The 20,833-nt window shown below is 41.5% G+C and overlaps 1 pseudogene; it reads right to left on the bottom strand.

Annotated features, from left to right (window-relative positions):
• Positions 1–64: 64 nt before the first annotated feature.
• LOC105640175 (dynamin-related protein 4C pseudogene) lies at positions 65–20,009 on the bottom strand (annotated as a pseudogene).
• Between the last annotated feature and the right edge of the window lie 824 nt (positions 20,010–20,833).

Here is a 20,833-nt window from a genome sequence, read left to right on the forward strand (position 1 = left end):
AAATGCAACAAAAAAAAAAAAAAGAAAAAGAGAAGACTATAGTCATTCAATAGACTAAACCCAATCAGTTATCAAGATAAGTTGCAATTTTGTCCATTATATTTCCTAGGACATTCTTGGACCCTCCAAGCAACTTGATGCACACGTTCAGCTTCTCACATTTACTGGCAACAGAAGGTGATTCTTCCAGTATTCTTTCTAGCCCACCACCTCAGCCATCCATCAACTCACTAATAATTTACTTTTCCATTTCTCTGCTCACTAGGTTTTGAATATTAAACTGCAAATGTAAAGCCGTAGAATCAATGAGCCTTCCTAATACAATTTTCCAATAAGCAGTCATTCTCATCTTCAGGTCGAAAGCTTGTTGTACAACATTATCCTGATAATTTTTTATACCTAAAAATTCAATGCTTCCAATGCCTTCAATCCATGCAGCATTTTGGCTATTTGTTCGAATTTGTTTCTTGAATGTATCATATTCACCCATCAGCTTGTTCCACTCGCTCATATATTCAGGATTGCAAGTGTAATCTGTCACCTTCTCCATTTGAACAATTTTCGTAACCCAACTAATTGACCGATCTTTCATTTTGGATATAAGCTTACAGCCTGCCCGTGCAATAGATAACTGAAGCTGATTGTAATTCTCAGAATGTGTGAATACCTAAATTTTGAGGCTCAAAAAGCCAGTTTTCCCGGCCGCAGCGGTGGCGGCCGCCCTTAAAGGCGGCGATAGCCGCTATCGCCGGCGGCGGCAGCCGCCGGCGACAGCGGCTGCAGTCGCCTGTGAATACCCATTTATTTTGAGGCTCGAAGAGCCAGCTTTCCCGGATTGCAAACAGTCCGGTCAGACCGGAGGTCATTCAAAAAGTTCGCCGGAAGTGTGCCAATATGGTACTTGAAATGTCCGAAAAATTACGAGGATCATGGAACTGGTCTCGAAATATTTTTTGGAGGTCCGGAACTCCCGAAAAAGCCTCCGGAACGAAATTAAGAAAAAGAAAGAAGGCACACATGCCCGCCCGAGGGGTGGGCATGCCCGCCCGAGCTAGGCGGGCAGGCCCGCCCAGCATGGGCGGGCACGACCGCCCAACATGGGCGGGCTTACCCGCCCAAGACAGGCGGGCGCGCCCGCCCAGCTTGGGCGGACACGCCCGCCCTTGAAGGCGGGCAGGGGCGCCTGGGGTCACTTTTTTCCTATAAAAGACGGCTCTGGGGCTCCGTTTTGGGACACTCAGTCTGTGTTGACGGACGCTCCTTCTCCCTACGCTCTTTGCAATTCTTTACTGCTTTCTTGCATTTTCTTTTAATTTTAGTTTTACCTTATTTTTGTGATACTTGGTCACTTAAAATTAAACTAAAATTAATTCCCTTAACGAGGAGCTTAACCTGGAGTTAAGAAGTGGTCGACGATTAAATCAGGTACGTAAGTCAAACTTTACCTATTTAATTTTAGCACTTCATGCATGCTTCTTTTCTACTCCTAAAAATTCTACAACTGCATAAATGCATTCATACCATCATATAGGCATGTAAATTGCCTCAATTAAAATATGATTAAGCTAAATGCCCGGTTAATTAATAATCGTGGTATTAAAGTTTAAATCCGACAATATTGGCTTAAAATATCTAGTCATTCAATGGCTATGGTATGATTGCCTTTATTTCGAACAATTTTCAGCTTAAGTCCAATTAATCAATAATTGTGGCTAAAAGCCTTAATCAATCATGTTTTGGCAATAAATTGCCTACAGTTAAATCAAAGTTTTGGCAAAATGCCTTAAAACTCAATCAATCTTTGGGTTTTAAAACCGAAAAATCAATCATTTTGGCGACAATCGCCCAATCAACTTCATTTTGGCAATCAATTGCCTAAATCACTCTTTTTGGCTAAAAGCCTTAAAATCAATCATTTTTGCGACAATCGCCTAAAAATTAATCATTTCGGGCAACAATTGCCTAAATCAATCTTTTTGGCTTAAAGTCATTAAAATCAACACTTTTTGGCATCAAATGCCTAAAAATCAAACTCTTTGGCAAAATGCCTAAACAAAAAATGCACGAAGCATACACACACTCATGCATTAAGCATACCCATTCAAAGCCCTTCAAAGAAGGCCTATCGAACTACGTTGACTTTGATCTTCCATTCAAACGGAAGTACGTAGGCACGTTCGGGATTTCACCCCGGGTGGCAAGTCGAAATCACTCAAACATTTCATTAATCCATCATTCACCTTGCAAAGCATTCATTCATCGGTTAGTTCATCAGCATGACATAGTCTCTGGATCCATCTTGGGTTCGTAGATTATGCCTTAATCATTGGGATAATTAATCTAGTAACTAGGTTAATTAAAAATGGAGTCACTTAGGTTTTTTTCCTAGTTTACCCTAAAATAATTAAACAAGGTGGCGACTCACACACATCACGTGCATTTCTTCCTTAGTCACATGCATTCGTATGCATTGATATTTGGGGAGGGGTTCACAGTTTGGCGACTCTGCTGGGGATAGTTATGTAATTAATTTGCATAAAGTGGACTACAATTGTTGTGAAAACTAACCGGCCTTTCTTTAAGGCATCATTTTATTATGCTTTGTTTTGCAGGGTACCCTAACACGAATCAAGTGTTCTTTCTTTAAGAATACTTGATTAGGAGATTTGAACCAAATTGACAAACTTGATTAAGACATTTAAACTTGTTGATTTATTTGCACGATCGAGAATCTTTTTCTCCATTGCATAAAAAATGAATTTCAAATGAATTTCTTCTCTTTCTGTTCAAACTTCTGAGTCTAGATTGCAAGTAGCGCTGATCGGCAGGTCTCTTTGATTATGTCGACGGACAGCCAAAGCGTCCTCCCTGTTACCGCAAACCGCCCCTAATCCTTTTGGGGGTGGCCCATGGGTGTGCGTACCGTTGGACCCACGCGAAACTCTTTGTTTCACATGTGGTTAGGTATATGCATACTCAAGGTTCAAGGGTCCCTTATAAGCCGATTCTCTATTTGAGTCATAGCCTATAGAACCTATCCTTTAGGACTGTATGCACCCAATGATGTGAATCATATCATTAAACAGATTACGACGTGTTGTTATGCGCATTCACGACATATCATAAACATGGGGTAAACACAAAGAGGGCGTGAAATACCCTTTTACTTTCAGTCATGCACAGTTGGACAAGAGAGTCAATTCACCTCACATCAGCTACCTGATACATCGACCACTGTACCTAATCCAGCTACCCTTATCCTTACAGGTGCCCACAATCCGAGTGCCTACCCAAGTGCCAGACACACCTACAGTGCTATCACCAGCTTCACCAGCTACACCAGCTTCACCTACAACTCCAACAACCTTATCTGCACCAATGGCATCACTTGCTGATATCCAAACCCTCATTGAACAACTAGAGGCTAGAATGGAGGCCAGAATGAATGAGGCACTAGCTGCCCAAAGGACCGCCCTGATAGCTAAACTGGGTATGTAACATCCTAGTGAGTTGAGTTGAGTCATTTCATAGAAGTAAGTTGAGTTGGGTTGAATCAAACCTTGTTGGGGTAGAATGAGAGTATAAGTGGACTTATGTGAATGTAAAGTTTGGACTTGTTTGCATCAAAACATACAGCTTGGGTATGAAGTTGTAGCCTTTGTATACTTGAGGTACCAATTAGATATGTTACACAGCCAAATCATTTCTTCTAGAGACTACCCGTGGATTCCATTTCATTTTCATTTCTTCATCCTTATCTTCATCTTCTTCCTCTATTTTCCTCTTAAACTTTCCTTTCTCCATCACGTTTAATGGTGGTGAAGATTTTCATGGGAGTTAAACATTAATTCAACTTCTATGCTATCCAAGTAAGTAAACCTTCTTGAATTTCATACTTGAATCATTTGGTGATATTTTTAGATGATTTATGAGAATTCTTGTGTATAGGAGAATAAAGTTCAAAAGTAGCAGAACAGAGAAGCTAAAACAGAGTCTCAGCTTTTTGAAAACAAGGTGTGATATCTCTTTATATTTACCATTTTCTTTGCATGAGAAATTGTGTGGAGTGTTGCTCATGAGATCATATGTTGCTTATTGTGGAGTGAGAGGATTGAAAATGATGTGAAAACAGGGGATGGAATGAGTTTATGAACCAGAGTTTGCTGGAAATGTTACCAGCAACTTCATCTTGATTTTAACCCCAGTAAACGATGGAACTAGGAATTGTCATAGAAGAGTTATTTGTTCCTCTATGTGTTATCTTTACGTGGGCTTTTGAATCACTCAATTTGAAGTTGTATATTGAGATTTATGGCCAAAAGAATACAGACTGCACAGAATCACGTCGTGCGCTCGCGCATGCTGGAAAGCACGTCGCGCTCGCGACTTCCCATTGCGCGCTCGCGACTTGAGTCAGGTAGCTCTCTGACTCTCAATTGCAAAACTCGCGCTCGCGAGGATCATATGCGCGGTCGCGACTTTGGCCAGAAACTCTCTGACTCTCAAATGGCACATTACGCGCTCGCGAACTCCACAAGCGCGCTCGCGACTTCATCTCGCGCTCGCGACTTGTGCTGCGCGGTCGCGACTTAAGCTAGAAACCTCTCTGACTCTCAGGAAGCACAAGTCGCGCTCGCGACTTTCACATACGCGGTCGCGACTTATGCTGTGACACTCTTTTGCCTTTCATTTGCTATGTAATTACAATCCTTTGCTCAACATGCATGCATCCAATCATTTTACAACAAAAATACAACATAAGAACATGGATTAAAACAACATACAAGCATTCATATGATGTGAAATCAAATCAATATGATGAACTATGACGATGTGAAACCATTTATGTGCTATTGTGTTACATTGTGGACATGCTAATCTTAAGCTCCATTGAGGTTGGGTAGAAACCATGTAGATAAGGCTATGTCGCGACATAGAATAGCAGATCTGCGTCCCATACAGTTTGGAACTCCGGCTACAGGCCGTTGAGTGGATGTGATTAAACCATGCGGTGCAAATCCGGTTAGGGGCACCAAAACGGACAATATTGACATAGGCGAATCCGGTTCGGGGCCTATAGCATACAGTTTCATCCAATTTCATACAGTTTATCTTATCACTTCGGTTTCACTATAACCTTATGGAGCTATACAGTTATATTGACTACAAATTGCATAATCATACAGTATACTAAACAGCAAGAAAGATCATCAAGTTAAACATGAAAGTATCATGATATGTGTGCTTACATTCCATATGTGAGTAAATGTGTATTTATTTCCACATATGTATGTGCTTATATGTTTCTTCATTCAAGTCACTGAGTTTAATCAAAGTTGCAAAGCTCATACAGCATAAAGAACATCAGGTAAGATCATGAAAGTATAATGTTATATATGCTCACAAGTTTATTTATTTAATTCTTAAGGAGCCATACAGTCATGAGTTGTTATTAATCATAACTTATATGATGTGATTAAAAGTGCATAAGTCATACGGCATAATGAATAGCAAGTAAGACAATGAACATATACTGTTATGTATTCTTCCTTGTTTATTGATTTCATTCATACAACACAAAGAACAGCAGGTAAGATCATGATAGTATCATAATACGTGATTAAAGGTTCATGTAAAGGAATTATGAGATAATTAGAACTAAAGGAGTTATGTGATTATGGTGTGAATTAGAAGTTTATTCTTTGCTATAAAAATACATTTGTGTTGAAATTTACTAAAGCTATGATTTTCAATGCTTTTATGCAAATTTGGGTTTTCAGTTAGTTGTCATCACACTTTGTTAAGCATGTGAATTATGAGCACACTGAGTTTTGTACTCAGCGCGTCGATTTTCATCACGCGCAGGTTGAAGATCGTGGTTGCTACTTGAAGACTTAAGGAGTACTATCAAAGCAGAAGTGCTTAATTTGGTCATAGTAGATTGAGAGATGTAGAATTAAGATTTATGGCATGTATAATTCTTTTATTGTTAGAGCTTATGTGATTGTAAATATAAGTGAAACATGTAATTATTTTGGTGTAAGTAGTTGGAGATAAGAATAATATTTATGACATGATTGAAGATGAAATAGTTTACTATAGTTGGTATGATTAGGTCATGAAAACTTGATATAGATTCTGAATGAAATTAATTACTAGAGATTAAATGCTTTTGAGGATTTATATAATTATGTAAAGATATATAGAAAGGGTTATTGTGTTATGATGCTTCTTGGAGATGTTGGAAGTTTGAAGTTTCATTGGGAGTGTTTTGTAATCATATTTAGTATACAGGATGATATCAGCATGACAAGACAAAAGTTCAACCAGATTGTAGCGTCTCGGCTCGGTTCATTCGGGTTAACGGGTGGACCGGGAAGGGGTGTTACAGGGTAATGGGAATGGTAATAGAAACGGGGCCTCCGCTGGGGGAAGTGGACCTACTGCCTCCAACCAGGGTCCTGCTGCTGAACCTACAAACCCTGCCCTAAACCTGGATGATATGCCTTCTAAAACTGCCTCTGAGCTGGAAGCTCAAAGAATGAGAGAGAAACTAGAGCTCCTAGAGAGGTCCATCACTGCTCTCAAAACCCACAAGGAAGTGGTGGACATGGACTCCTTGTCTTTGTTCCCTGAAGCCAGGTTGCCAACTAAGCTCAAGATGCCCAACATGGACAAATTTGATGGAACCCCTTGTCCTAAGACTCATTTGAAAATGTATGTAGGTGCTCTTAACCCATTTGGATTGAGCAGCGAGCTCCTTGCTCAGTTGTTCCAACAATCTCTTACCGGTGCTGCATTGAGGTGGTTTGTCAGCTTAGACCGGTCCAAAATGAAAACATGGGAAGACATCTGCAATGCATTCAATTCCCAATACCGCTATAACATGGAGGTGGATGTCACTCGAAGAGAACTAGAAACCACCAAGCAGAAAAAAAATGAACCCTTTTCCTCGTTCCTTACGAGGTGGAGGGCCAAAGCCGCCCAAATGATTAACCGGCCTTCTGAACAAGATCAGGTAGACATAATAATAAAAAACCTGCAGCCTGTCTACCAACACCAACTACAGACTCAGTACCTACCAACATTCCAGTCGCTCATTGCCACTGCTACTAAGGTAGAAGATCTGATTCAAATGGGGCAACTGAAAGAAGACTCAGGAACCTCAAAGTATAAGAAACCTGGCCAAGCTGGCAAGGTCCACGAAGTGGCTAGCATCACCCCCACGAATCCTTTACGTGTGGGGAACATGAGAAATAATAATCAATCATCCAGGAGAACCTATACTGATCTCAGGATGCCGATCCTTGTGGTATTCCGAGAAGCTGTCAAGGCTAACTACATCAAGCCTTTGGAAGCAAGGCCACCACCAAATCCATTACCGAGGAATTACAGGGCTGATGAATACTGTGAGTATCATCAGGGACATGGGCACAAGACTGAAGCGTGTTGGACGCTCAAGAATCGCATCCAGGACCTGGTGGACAATGGTTCAATTATTCCCAGAAGTAAGCCAAACATTAGTACTAACCCCTTACCAAATCACGGGGTAAATGCTATTATGGCTGATCAGGAACTGATCGATACTTTCGAACTGTTCCTAGAAATGAATAACATCTGTGTTTTGGATTTGAATGACCTAGCCGGAGAACTTGATGCTATAACCAGGAGCGGGAGACAATATGAACCTTTAGTTTTGGACAAAATTCAAAATAAACCCTACCAGAGGGCAGAGGAGCCAAAGGAGGACCCGGTGCTGTCACAATTAAAAAAGACACAAGCTAGGGTGTCAATCTGGGAACTTTTGGCATCATCCTTTCCTCATCGCCAAGCTCTTTGCAAGGCTTTGAGTCAACTTCAGACACCTGTGGAAGTTAGCCCAGAAATGCTAGTATCCACCCTCACCCAATCATCTAAAACACGAAGCATCGGTTTCTCTGATGACGATTTGCCCAAAGAGGGAGGCAGTCATAACAATGCTCTCTATGTCACTGTTCAGACTCGAGACAAAACCGTGCCCATGGTTCTCATTGATAATGGGTCGGCGCTGAACGTCTGCCCACTGAGAGTAGCCAGCTGTCTAGGGTTGGAAGAAACTGACTTCACTCCCTCGGACCAGATAGTGAAGGCCTATGACAGCACCCGGAGGGAAGTGTTGGGGGTTGCTACGCTAAAGTTAACGGTTGGGCCAGCTGTGATGGAAGTCCCCTTCCAGGTAATTGATGTACCGACTAGCTTCAACCTGCTTCTAGGCCGACCATGGATACACCACACTAAGGCAGTACCCTCGTCCTTGCACCAAAAGGTCAAGTTTCCTTACGAGGACAAAGTCATCACCATTCAGGGGGATGACTATAGCCAGCTCAAAAAGCCAAAGGGCCAGCCTCTCTTTGAGGTGAACCCTGAAACTGTCAATCTACCCTTCTCGGGATTTCAGTACGACACTGTGCAGTTCATAGAAGGAAAGACTGCAAACTCTCGAATTCTCTTTGATTTCGGGACGGTGCAAATAAACTGCATAGTGCCCTTGATGCTTAAGATGTCCTATCTGCCAGGAATGGTTATGGCCAGATCCGGGAAAGCATACCCCAAACTGCAAGCCTGGGAGTGTCCAGTGAATGAGGGAACTTTCGGACTGGGTTATGAGCCCACTGATGAGGACCGTGCTGAGAGGACCCGAAAAGGAAGGAAAGAGAATGTACAAATGCGGCCTTACCTATTGACTTTGAACAGCTACTTCTGTAAACCGGGAGAAACAGTTCCTTACTGTGGCTTCCGAGAACCTTTTTGCTGCCCAACCGCTAAGAAGATGCTGCCTGGGTTGGAGATATTCTCATATGTCTGGGGCAACAAGCCCGAAACAGTAACTGGGCTAGAAGCAGAAGACTTCATGCAGCCTAGTCTCTTTGACGAAGTTGCGGTTATCACAGGAGATGACGGGAATCGAGACCTGCTAGATCTGATCAAGCCGAACGAAGGACCTCTCACCAACTGGTACACCGAGGAGGAGCGCACTGCTGATAAACCCCCTCCCGAGTCAAACCTAGTACCGGAGTCTGTAATAAAGTCCTGTACTGAGTCCGAGTCTGACCCCGAGTCTGAAACCGAGTCAGAGTCTAGTTCCAGTTCCGGGTCATCTGTGTCGGATCTAGAAGATCCAGATTTCAAATTTGATGTATTCTTTGAAGACGATTCCATCATAATTAATAAAGGCTTGCAAATTCTTGATTACCCTGCGTGTCTATCTTTCCAAGCATTTCCAAGCAAAAACAATCAAATAAATGAAATAAAAAATGAAAAGAAAAAAATAATAATTGGCAAAGAAGAAAACGAACATACATACATTGCATCTGATTGCATGAACAGGGAATAGGTCAGTGAATGTTTGAAGAAATTTGCTGATTGCTTCATGTGGAAAGCAAGTGACATCACCGGAATTGACCCAGCAATAGTGGTGCACAAGATTCCAGTATATCCAGAGACTAAGCCAGTAAAACAGAAGCTAAGAAGGCTGAAAACAGAATGGTCCTTGAAAATCAAGGAGGAAGTTGCCAAGCAGCTGGAGAACAAGTTCATAGAACCTATCGCCTACCCGACATGGTTAGCAAATATCGTGCCGGTGCCAAAGAAGGATGGAAAAGTGCGAATGTGTGTGGACTACCGGGATTTGAATAAAGCATGTCCGAAGGACGATTTTCCTCTGCCGCACATCGACTTGTTAGTGGACTGAATGGCTGGACACGAGATGGTCTCCTTGACTGATCTTGCTGTCGGTTATAATCAAATAATGATGCATGAGCCAGACAAAGAGAAAACGGCGTTCACCACGGAATGGGGAACTTACTGCTACAGGGTCATGCCTTTTGGGCTCAAAAATGCCGGGGCAACCTATCAACGAATGGCGACGACCATCTTCCATGACATGATTCACAAAGAAGTAGAAGTATATGTGGACGATATGGTTGTCAAATCAAAAACAGCTGAAGAACATACGACAGCGCTTGAGAAGTTCTTCCTTAGACTTCGAAAGTACAATTTAAAGCTCAATCCGGCAAAATGTCTGTTTGGAGCTACATCCGGAGTATTTCTGGGGCACATGGTTAGTCGGAAGGGCATAGAGATTGATCCTTCGAAAGCTAGAGCTATTCTGGAAATGCCAGCACCAAGGACCGAAAAAGAAGTCCGAGGTTTCCTAGGAAGGCTACAGTACATCAGCCGGTTCATCAATCAGTTGGCCGATACTTGTGGTCCGATTTTCAAACTACTTAGGAAAGGAGTAGCAGTCAAATGGAATAAGGATTGTCAGGCGGCTTTCGACCAAGTCAAGCGATACCTGCTATCCCCGCCTGTTTTACAACCACCAAGGCTAGGAAAGCCTTTGCTACTGTATCTGTCTGTGACAGAAGAAACAATGGGTGCCATATTAGCTCAACAAGCAGAAGATACAAGGATAGAAAATGCCGTGTATTACCTTAGCAAGAGGATGCTGGAATATGAGTTGAAATACAACAAGATAGAGAAGTTGTGTCTGGCTCTAGTCTGGGCCTGTACCAAGCTGCAACACTACCTCTCGTCTTACACTACACACGTAATCTCTGAATCGAACCCCTTGAAATTCCTTATGGAAAGGCCGGTTCTTGACTGTAAGATGGCAAAGTGGGTGTCAGTGCTCGCAGCCTACGATTTAAAATTTGTACAACGGAAGGCAGTGAAAGGCGGAGCCTTGGCTGATCAATTAGCAGAATTGCCGGTCGAAGACCAAATGCCGGAAGTAGAATTTCCTGATGAAGACTTGTTGAGCTTGGAAGGTGAGGTCTGGGAGATGTACTTCGATGGAGCTTCAAACTACCATGGAAACGGGATTGGAGTCGTATTCAAAACTCCTTGTGGAGAATACGTCCCAATCGCAGTCAAACTAGATTTCGACTGTACCAACAACGAAACCGAGTATGAAGCTTGCATCAAGGGGTTAGAAGCGGCCCTGGAAAAAGAAATAAAAATCCTTAGGGTTTTCAGAGATTCCAACCTGATAGTCTCTCAAGCTCTAAGGAAATGGAAAATTAAGGAAGAGCGATTGGTTCCTTACCTACAACGCTTAGACGAATTGGCTCAACAATTTGAGGAATTATCTTTCCACTACCTGCCGCGAGCCAAAAATCAATTCGCTGATGCCCTGGCCACTTTGGCCTCCATGGTTAATGTGGAAAGAGACCAAGTTATTCGGCCCCTGACAGTTAGGCTTCAGAAATAGCCAGCACACATCATGCATTTGGTAGATGACAAGCCTTGGTTTTGGGATATACAAAATTACCTTCAGAACGAAGCCTACCCGGAGGGATCCACCAAAACTGATCAACGGACATTAAGACAGTTAGCGTCTGGATACTTCCTTACTGGGGGAATTCTGTATAAAAGAAGTTGGAACGGCTTGCACCTAAGGTGTGTTGGTGAAGAGGAGGCTCAAACCATTATGGATTCCGTGCATAATGGGGAATCTGGGTCACACATGCATGGGATAGCCTTGGCTCGGAAAATCATGAACCTAGGTTATTACTGGCCAACTATGAATGCGGATTGTGTGAGGCACGCGCGGAAGTGCCATGAGTGCCAAATTTTCGCTAAGCTGCAAAAACGGCCTCCGGTCAATTTAAATCCAATTGCTTCACCGTGGCCTTTTGCAACTTGGGGCATAGATGTAATTGGAAAAATCCACCCGAAAGCCTCTAATGGCCATCAGTTTATCCTGGTTGCTGTAGATTATTTCACCAAATGGATTGAGGCAGCTTCCTTTTCAGTTTTGAACGCCAAGAAGGCAGCGCAGTTTGTACGTGCCAACTGTGAACCCCTTCCCCAAAAGCACATAGAGGCATGTGAATGCATATGATGAATGAGAAGAAATACACGTGATGTGTGTGAGTCGCCACCTTGTTTAATTATTTTAGGGTAAACTAGGAAAAAACCCTAAGTGACTCCATTTTTAATTAACCTAGTTACTAGATTAATTATCCCAATGTTTAAGGCACAGTCTGCGAACCCGAGGTGGATCCCGAGACTATGTCATGCTGACGAACTAACCGATGGATGAATGCTTTGCAAGGTGAATGATGTAATTGGACCAAATGAAAGGTTTATGTGATTTTGACTTGCCACCCGGGGTGAAATCCCAAACGTGCCTACGTACTTCCGTTTGAATGGAAGATCAAAGTCAACGTAGTTCGATAGGCCCTTTTAAAAGGGCTTTGAAGGTGTATGCTTAATGCATGAGTGTGTATGCTTTGTGCATGAGTGTGTATGCTTTGTGCATGAGTGTGTGTATGCTTTGTGCATTTTGTGTGTATGCTTTGTGCATGAGTGTGTGTATGCTTTGTGCATTTTGTGTGTATGCTTTGTGCATGAGTGTGTGCATGCTTTGTGCATTTTGTGTGTATGCTTTGTGCATGAGTGTGTGCATGCTTTGTGCATTTTGTTTAGGCATTTCGCCAAAGATTGATTAATTTTTAGGCATGTTGCCAAAAATGTTGATTTTAATGGCTTTTAGCCAAAATGATTTGATTTAGGCAATTGTTGCCAAAAATATTGATTTTAGGCGATCGTCGCCAAAATGGTTGATTTTAAGGCCTTTGGCCAAAATGTTTTGTTTTAGGCAATTAGTTTGCCAAAATGTGCGATTTAGGCTTTAATGCCACGATTATCGATTAATCGGGCGTTCGAGCTTAATCACAATTTATTGTCGAAATGTGATTTATTAAGGGTTTTAGCCACAATTATTGATTAATTGGACTTAAGCCGGATTTATTCGAAATAAGGCAATTGAACCGTAGTTATTAATTAACTAGGCTCTTTTAGCCAATATTGTCGGATTTAAACTTTAATACCACGATTATTGATTAACCGGGCATTTAAGCTTAATCAAATTAATTAAGGCAGTTTATTTACCAAAAATAATGACGTGGATGCATTTATGCAATTGTAGAATTGTTAAGAGTAGAGGAGAAGTATGCATGAAGTGCTAAAATTAAATAGGCAGAGTTTTGTTTACGTACCTGATTTAATCGTCGACCACTTCTTAACTCCAGATTAAGCTCCTCATTTAGGTATATTAATTTTAATTTTATTTAATTTTAGTGGTCAAATATCATAACAAAATGCAATGAAAATTAAATTAAAATGCAAAAAGCGGTAAAGAAAGACGCAAATTTACTGTAGCAAAGTCAAACTAATTGGCATGGCACTGTAGCAGCGTGTTTTCCTCCATTTAAAGAGTTTCACATGCCACCAACAACATGAGAAGCCTCAAAATTTGAGTATTCACACCAACATCCTTTGTCGGTACGGAACACCATTCGAGATCATTACTGATAATGGGTCTCATTTTCAAGGCGAATTCGTTGACCTCTTAAAGCAAAAGAAGATTCAACATCATAAGTCCTCACCCTATCGCCCACAAACAAATGGGGCCGTCGAAGCTGCGAACAAGGCTATAAAAGTCATTTTGCAAAAGACAGTTCAGAAACATAGGGCATGGCATGAACAATTACCAAATGCTTTGTGGGGATACAGGACTTCTATCAGAACGCCTACTGGGGCAACCCCGTATTCTTTAGTATATGGCATGGAAGCAGTGTTGCCTATTGAGCTGGAAGTTCGGTCGGCAAGAATTATCCAGGAAAGCCAGATCAGCGAAGCAGATTGGGCCGAGAATTATCATTCGCAACTCTTGGGTATGGATGAAAAGCGATTGCGAGCAATCCACCAAACTCAAGTGTATCAAAGAAGAATGGCGCGGCATTTCAATAAGAAGGTCAAAGACCGGAAGTTGGAAGAGGGTTGTTTGGTTTTGAAAGAAATTAGACAGCCAATCCTAGACCCACGTGGAAAGTTTCGTCCTCATTGGGCTGGACCCTATGTGTTAAAGAAAATTTTGTCAGGCGGAGCCGTTATTTTGACTGATTTGGATGGCTTGGAATTTGCTAATCCATGTAATTTAGATCAGTTAAAAAGATATTTTGTGTGATTGTAATGTAAGATGAACTACATTAGACCTGATTCTCTTTGGAAAAAAGAAATTATATATCAGAGATATGTAGGCAGCCCTCTTTGGGCGCGGTCTAAACATTTCATAATTTCATTCTTCTTTGCCAAATAAAAAAAGAAAAGAAAAAAAAACCCGCTAAGTCGAAAACCCATAAAAAGGCGGCTTAGGCAAAAGTCGGGGCCCGTTAAGCTGAAAACCCAAAAAGGGCGGCTTAGACAAAAATGGGTAAGCTCGCTAAGTTGAAAACCCGAAAAGGGCAGCTTAGGCAAAAATTAGAGCTTGAAATAAATAAAATTGGAAAATGCTTGGAAAGCTAAATAATTTTCTCAATTCAAGCTAAAAGTCGAATCTCATTCCAAATAGCAGTTCAAATCAAGCAGAAAAGAAAGTGTAAAGCATACATCCAAAGATAAATCCAAAGTCCCAAACGAAAGGCAAAACAAGAAAAAGATCACAAAAGTTCATATGAGTCTAGGTATCCCGTCGCCTCCGCGGAGCGGCATCCTCTGAGTCTTCCACTGAACTCTGCCCAGCCTTGCCTGTCCGAGGGGCCAGCACAATCTCCTCACCTGTCCCAAACTCCTCTTCAACATCAGCCTGAACCCAACCTTCAAGAACACTCAGCAGTGCAGTCCTCCTTGGTCTTTCAATTGGCCAGACAGCGGCAATGAACCAGGCCCGGTACTCGGGAGAAGTCTGAGCACTGGTGGGATCGGGTAAAGGTCTCACCATGCGGTGATCTCTAACCCAAGCTTTAAGGACAGCTCGGGTAACACCAGCAGTAATGGCAGCATCAGTCGAAATATCATCCATAATGGGGACAGTCTGATCTATCCCCATCTGCCTCAGAACGCGCGAAGCGCAATACCAAGTGCAGTGGGTAAGGCCTAGGAGGTAAACCCGAGAATGACGGAAGTTGACCTGAATAAAGCGGCTAATATTGTACCAAGGGATGAACCACAGTATCTCATTTGGACCTAATTCAACCAGCCACGAAGTCCATGTTTCAATAGAAGGGTGCGAGATCAAGATTTTTCGCATGCGATACTGGGAAGGATTGTAAGGAAGGGAGGTAGGAGCAGCCACCACTTGAAGATGATCCCTCAACCAAACCTGAGTAATAGATCTTTTCTATTACGAAGAAACAAATTAAAAAGAAGAAGAAGAATGAGGTAGGATAATAGAAGAAAATACCTGGAGAATGATGGGGGAAACAGTCCAATCATTGAACCCTAAAGCGGCTCTGTCAAGGCTTCTAATGGTCTCTGCCAGCACAACACCGCCAATGCAACCCATATCCTCCATTTGCCAAACCATGGGACAAAGCCGCAAGTCTCCAAAACCTGGGTCCCGGTTGAATAAGAAACTAGCCAATAAGCAGAAAACCAGGGCCCGCATCCTCAGCCTCATCCGGTTAGGGTCGTCCAAGCAAGTCTCTGAAAATTCATCAATCAGGGGCAGCAGAATCGCCTTCTGATCATCCACAATCATAGCCTTAGCCTGTGGCCGGCTAAACCGAAACAAGTTCTCAAATGACTTAACATACCCAACTTTCACCTCGTGCCTAACCAAAGGAGCATTGGGATCACACCCTATAATCGCACAAAATTCCTCAAAAAGAGGGCACATTTCCTCCATCATAGCCCCAAACCGAAAAACGTGAGCCTCAGGATCCCAAAATCTAATACAGGCTCGCAAAAAGTCTCAGTCAACTACTACGCCCCTAAGAGTGATAACAGGAGAAATTCCGTACCTCCCCAAATTGATCTTTTCAACTTTGGAGAGACTCCTGGTCCAGCTATGCATGCTATGGTTGTAAAAGGGATCCATGTTTTTTATTTATTTATCCTGTTTTTATTAATTAAAAAAAAAATAAATATAATAATAAATAAAATAAATAAATAATAATAAGTAAAAAAAAAAAAAAAGGGGGGGGGGGCAAGGTGTGTTTTTTGGATTTCTCTTCTGTTCAAATCTAACGTGCATACTTTCAGTATTAATCAAGTGCAGGTACAGTCAAAGTTCAGTACCGAAATACAGGCAAAAAAAAAAAAAAAAAAATTCACATTTTGGCCCCTGAGGCCCAAAATTCACATTTTGGCCCCTAAGGCCCAAAAATTCCCAATTTGGCCCCTAAGGCCCAAAATTCACATTTTGGCCCCTAAGGCCCAAAAATTCTCAATTTGGCCCCTAAGGCCCAAAAATTCACATTTTGGCCCCTAAGGCCCAAAAGTTCACATCTGGGCCCCTAAGGCCCAAAAATTCACATTTTGGCCCCTGAGGCCCAAAAAATTCCCATTTTGGCCCCTCAGGCCCAAAAATTCACATTTCGGCCCCTAAGGCCCAAAAGTTCACATCTGGGCCCCTAAGGCCCAAAAATTCACATTTTGGCCCCGAAGGCCCAAAATTCACATTTTGGCCCCTAAGGCCCAAAAGTTCACGTCTGGGCCCCTAAGGCCCAAAAATTCACAATTTGGCCTCTAAGGCCCAAAAACTCACATTCTGGGCCCCTTAGGCCCAAAAATTCACATTCTAGGCCCTAAGGCCCAAAAATTTCCAATCAAGAGGCTAAAAAGCGGGTCCTCTGGACGCGTCTGATTCCCGCCTACAAAATTTGGTTTTCAGACAACCACCGACGCCCATAAAACATTTTTTATGGTTGCCGGTGGGGGGCAACTGTGAATACCTAAATTTTGAGGCTCAAAAAGCCAATTTTCCCGGCCGCAGCGGTGGCGGCCGCCCTTAAAGGCGGCGATAGCCGCTATCGCCGCCGGCGACAGCGGCTGCAGTCGCCTGTGAATACCCATTTATTTTGAGGCTCGAAGAGCCAGCTTTCCCGGATTGCAAACAGTCCGGTCAGACCGGAGGTCATTTAAAAAGTTCGCCGGAAGTGTGCCAATATGGTACTTGAAATGTCCGAAAAATTACGAGGATCATGGAACTGGTCTCAGAATATTTTTTGGAGGTCCGGAACTCCCGGAAAAGCCTCCGGAACGAAATTAAGAAAAAGAAAGAAGGCACACATGCCCGCCCGAGGGGTGGGCATGCCCGCCCAAGCTAGGCGGGCAGGCCCGCCCAGCATGGGCGGGCACGACCGCCCAACATGGGCGGGCTTACCCGCCCAAGCCAGGCGGGCGCGCCCACCCAGCATGGGCAGGCACGACCGCCCAACATGGGCGGGCTTACCCGCCCAAGCCAGGCGGGCGCGCCCGCCCAGCCCAGGCGGGCACGCCCGCCCTTGAAGGCGGGCAGGGGCGCCTGGGGTCACTTTTTTCCTATAAAAGACGGCTCTGGGACTCCGTTTTGGGACACTCAGTCTGTGTTGACGGACGCTCCTTCTCCCTACGCTCTTTGCAATTCTTTACTGCTTTCTTGCATTTTCTTTTAATTTTAGTTTTACCTTATTTTTGTGATACTTGGTCACTTAAAATTAAACTAAAATTAATTCCCTTAACGAGGAGCTTAACCTGGAGTTAAGAAGTGGTCGACGATTAAATCAGGTACGTAAGTCAAACTTTACCTATTTAATTTTAGCACTTCATGCATGCTTCTTTTCTACTCCTAAAAATTCTACAACTGCATAAATGCATTCATACCATCATATAGGCATGTAAATTGCCTCAATTAAAATATGATTAAGCTAAATGCCCGGTTAATTAATAATCGTGGTATTAAAGTTTAAATCCGACAATATTGGCTTAAAATATCTAGTCATTCAATGGCTATGGTATGATTGCCTTTATTTCGAACAATTTTCAGCTTAAGTCCAATTAATCAATAATTGTGGCTAAAAGCCTTAATCAGTCATGTTTTGGCAACAAATTGCCTACAGTTAAATCAAAGTTTTGGCAAAATGCCTTAAAACTCAATCAATCTTTGGGTTTTAAAACCGAAAAATCAATCATTTTGGCGACAATCGCCCAATCAACTTCATTTTGGCAATCAATTGCCTAAATCACTCTTTTTGGCTAAAAGCCTTAAAATCAATCATTTTTGCGACAATCGCCTAAAAATTAATCATTTCGGGCAACAATTGCCTAAATCAATCTTTTTGGCTTAAAGTCATTAAAATCAACACTTTTTGGCATCAAATGCCTAAAAATCAAACTCTTTGGCAAAATGCCTAAACAAAAAATGCACGAAGCATACACACACTCATGCATTAAGCATACCCATTCAAAGCCCTTCAAAGAAGGCCTATCGAACTACGTTGACTTTGATCTTCCATTCAAACGGAAGTACGTAGGCACGTTCGGGATTTCACCCCGGGTGGCAAGTCGAAATCACTCAAACATTTCATTAATCCATCATTCACCTTGCAAAGCATTCATTCATCGGTTAGTTCATCAGCATGACATAGTCTCGGGATCCATCTCGGGTTCGTAGATTATGCCTTAATCATTGGGATAATTAATCTAGTAACTAGGTTAATTAAAAATGGAGTCACTTAGGTTTTTTTCCTAGTTTACCCTAAAATAATTAAACAAGGTGGCGACTCACACACATCATGTGCATTTCTTCCTTAGTCACATGCATTCGTATGCATTGATATTTGGGGAGGGGTTCACAGAATGACGCATTAAAATAGAAAGTACCACATTTTCAACGTAAGTCCACACTTTTTCAACGAAATTAATAAGCATTCTTGATATCCGTTCAACCTTCTTTTGCAGCATAGAGAGGAAGGCTGTGCGAGGCAGGAAATTTGGGAGTTCAATCCCTCTTGATTCTTCCAGAATATGAATCTCCTCCATCAAGAAGTTTCTTGTAGGATCACTTTTAGGACAATGATGGAGATCATTTGAGTATTCGTTGAGCATTTCAACCAATCTAGCAGTGCAATGCATACAATGATCATCCGAGTACTCATCACACTCTCCTCTTACAAGGATCTTCCTAAAGGACTCTCTAGCCGATCCAATAATGCCCAAGAAAGCAATCATGGCATCAGCAGGTGATGACAGAGTCTTAGGCATCCTATTTAGTTCTAAAATGCTTACATTTAGTTTCTCATTAATCTTGCTAGATATATCAGGCAAGCATAGCTATTATGGTTGCTTGAATTTGAGTCAATTTTTGAGCAAGAACCGGAATACCCATCATGGATTTATCAATCTTGGATAGAAGAGGATGATTTTCAAGGAGTATAGCTCCTTCTTTTCTGGCTTCATCATAAGACTCATCACTAATTCTATTCCAAACACAAACATAACCTAACACTATATTGACATCATCTGCATTAACTTTCTCAAGCAACCCTTCAGGTGCCTTATCAGACTTGGTGACAATAGCAAGAGTTCTCTCACCAGTTCTATCTACTTGTCGTGACATTCTAATTGATTCACAAATCGAAAAATCAAGAGTTGCTAATGAAATATTAAGAATAATACTTTCTTCAGGACTTATATACTCCATTATAATACCTACAATTTGCTCATAAATGTTTTCAAGCTGACTAGGAACGAGCACCCTAGTAATTCCAGGTAAATCAATCATCGTAAGATCATGAACACCATTCTTTTTCACTATCAAAGTTAATGGAGTGTTGGAAATGCCTTTACCATTGCCAACAATTTCATCTATAACAAGATTAATGGCATTTGCAATATGGGTTTCATCGGTCGGCACCGTTTTGCCATTAAACTCGAAGAAAAGCTCGGGTGTGGTAGTTGGGTACGCAAATCCCCTGCCCACGTGGAAGATTGACACCAGCAAGTGATTCGAGAATGCTGGATTTTTCGGAAGACTGATCGCCGACGACAACTATGGTGGGTAATTGTATGCCTTATGTCCTAACCTTGAGAAACTTAAGCTTATCAATCACATCAAGAAGAGGCCGAATACAATCATTGTAGGATGATACAATGAGCACTGTATCTTCTTCAACTTTTGCATTAACCAATGCAATGGAGGAAACCTCTTCATATGCTTCCATCTCGTCACCATTTGACAAAGGAGTTTCGCTTACACCCATTTTCAGAGGAAAGAAATTTTTGCAAGAAACGGTTGTGTTTGATAGAGAACGAAGAGTGGATATATGAGAATTGCAAAGAAAGTGAAATATGAGATATTACGCAACCAAAAAAAAAAAAACTATGAACTAAAAAGTTAGGCTTTCGCACAGAATCAAAGCAAAGTGGTGGGTTTTAAAAGAATTCTTAGGTTTCATGGGTCCTTCGCAGCTCAAATAGAGTCTTAATTTGTTGACTACAGTATTATTAATTTATAATGAACCAAAAACCAGGCAATTGTATCTCAAGTGAAATTCGCTTCTAAATAATTTAATTGTCAATGATTTTTTTAATTAATGGAAATTTTAGATTATATATATTGTCCCTTAATGGACTTTAAAATTATTATAATTGCTGCCAATCATTCATTATATATAGTTAGGAATGGAAAAAAAAATGAAATTTATACCACCAAAATTTAATCTAATACTAAATATTGGAAATAATTTTTTTATATAAATTTATTAATTTCATAGATTTTGACTTTTTGTTTTTTTAAAAAAAAAACAGAGTATTAGGTGTATGAAATCACAATTTTGTATGATAAAAATTTGAGCTTTGTTGGTTGTCAAACGCATGGCAAAATTGAGTTTGTCTTTTTTTTTATTGAAGTTTTCTTGGATAAAATATAGACATACACATTGACTTTTATGGCTTGATTATTGAAACGATGAATAGTTGGACATTGAAATAAATAAAAGGGTCAATGGACAATCACTTCTGGTCGTATCTCCATACACATCGATTTTTATTATGTTTTGGGTATAACAAATGTAACATAATCAAA

This window comes from Jatropha curcas, chromosome 8, assembly GCF_041381405.1.
Source record: "Jatropha curcas cultivar XTBG-Jc1 chromosome 8, XTBG_Jcur_1.0, whole genome shotgun sequence".
NCBI lineage: Eukaryota > Viridiplantae > Streptophyta > Magnoliopsida > Malpighiales > Euphorbiaceae > Jatropha > Jatropha curcas.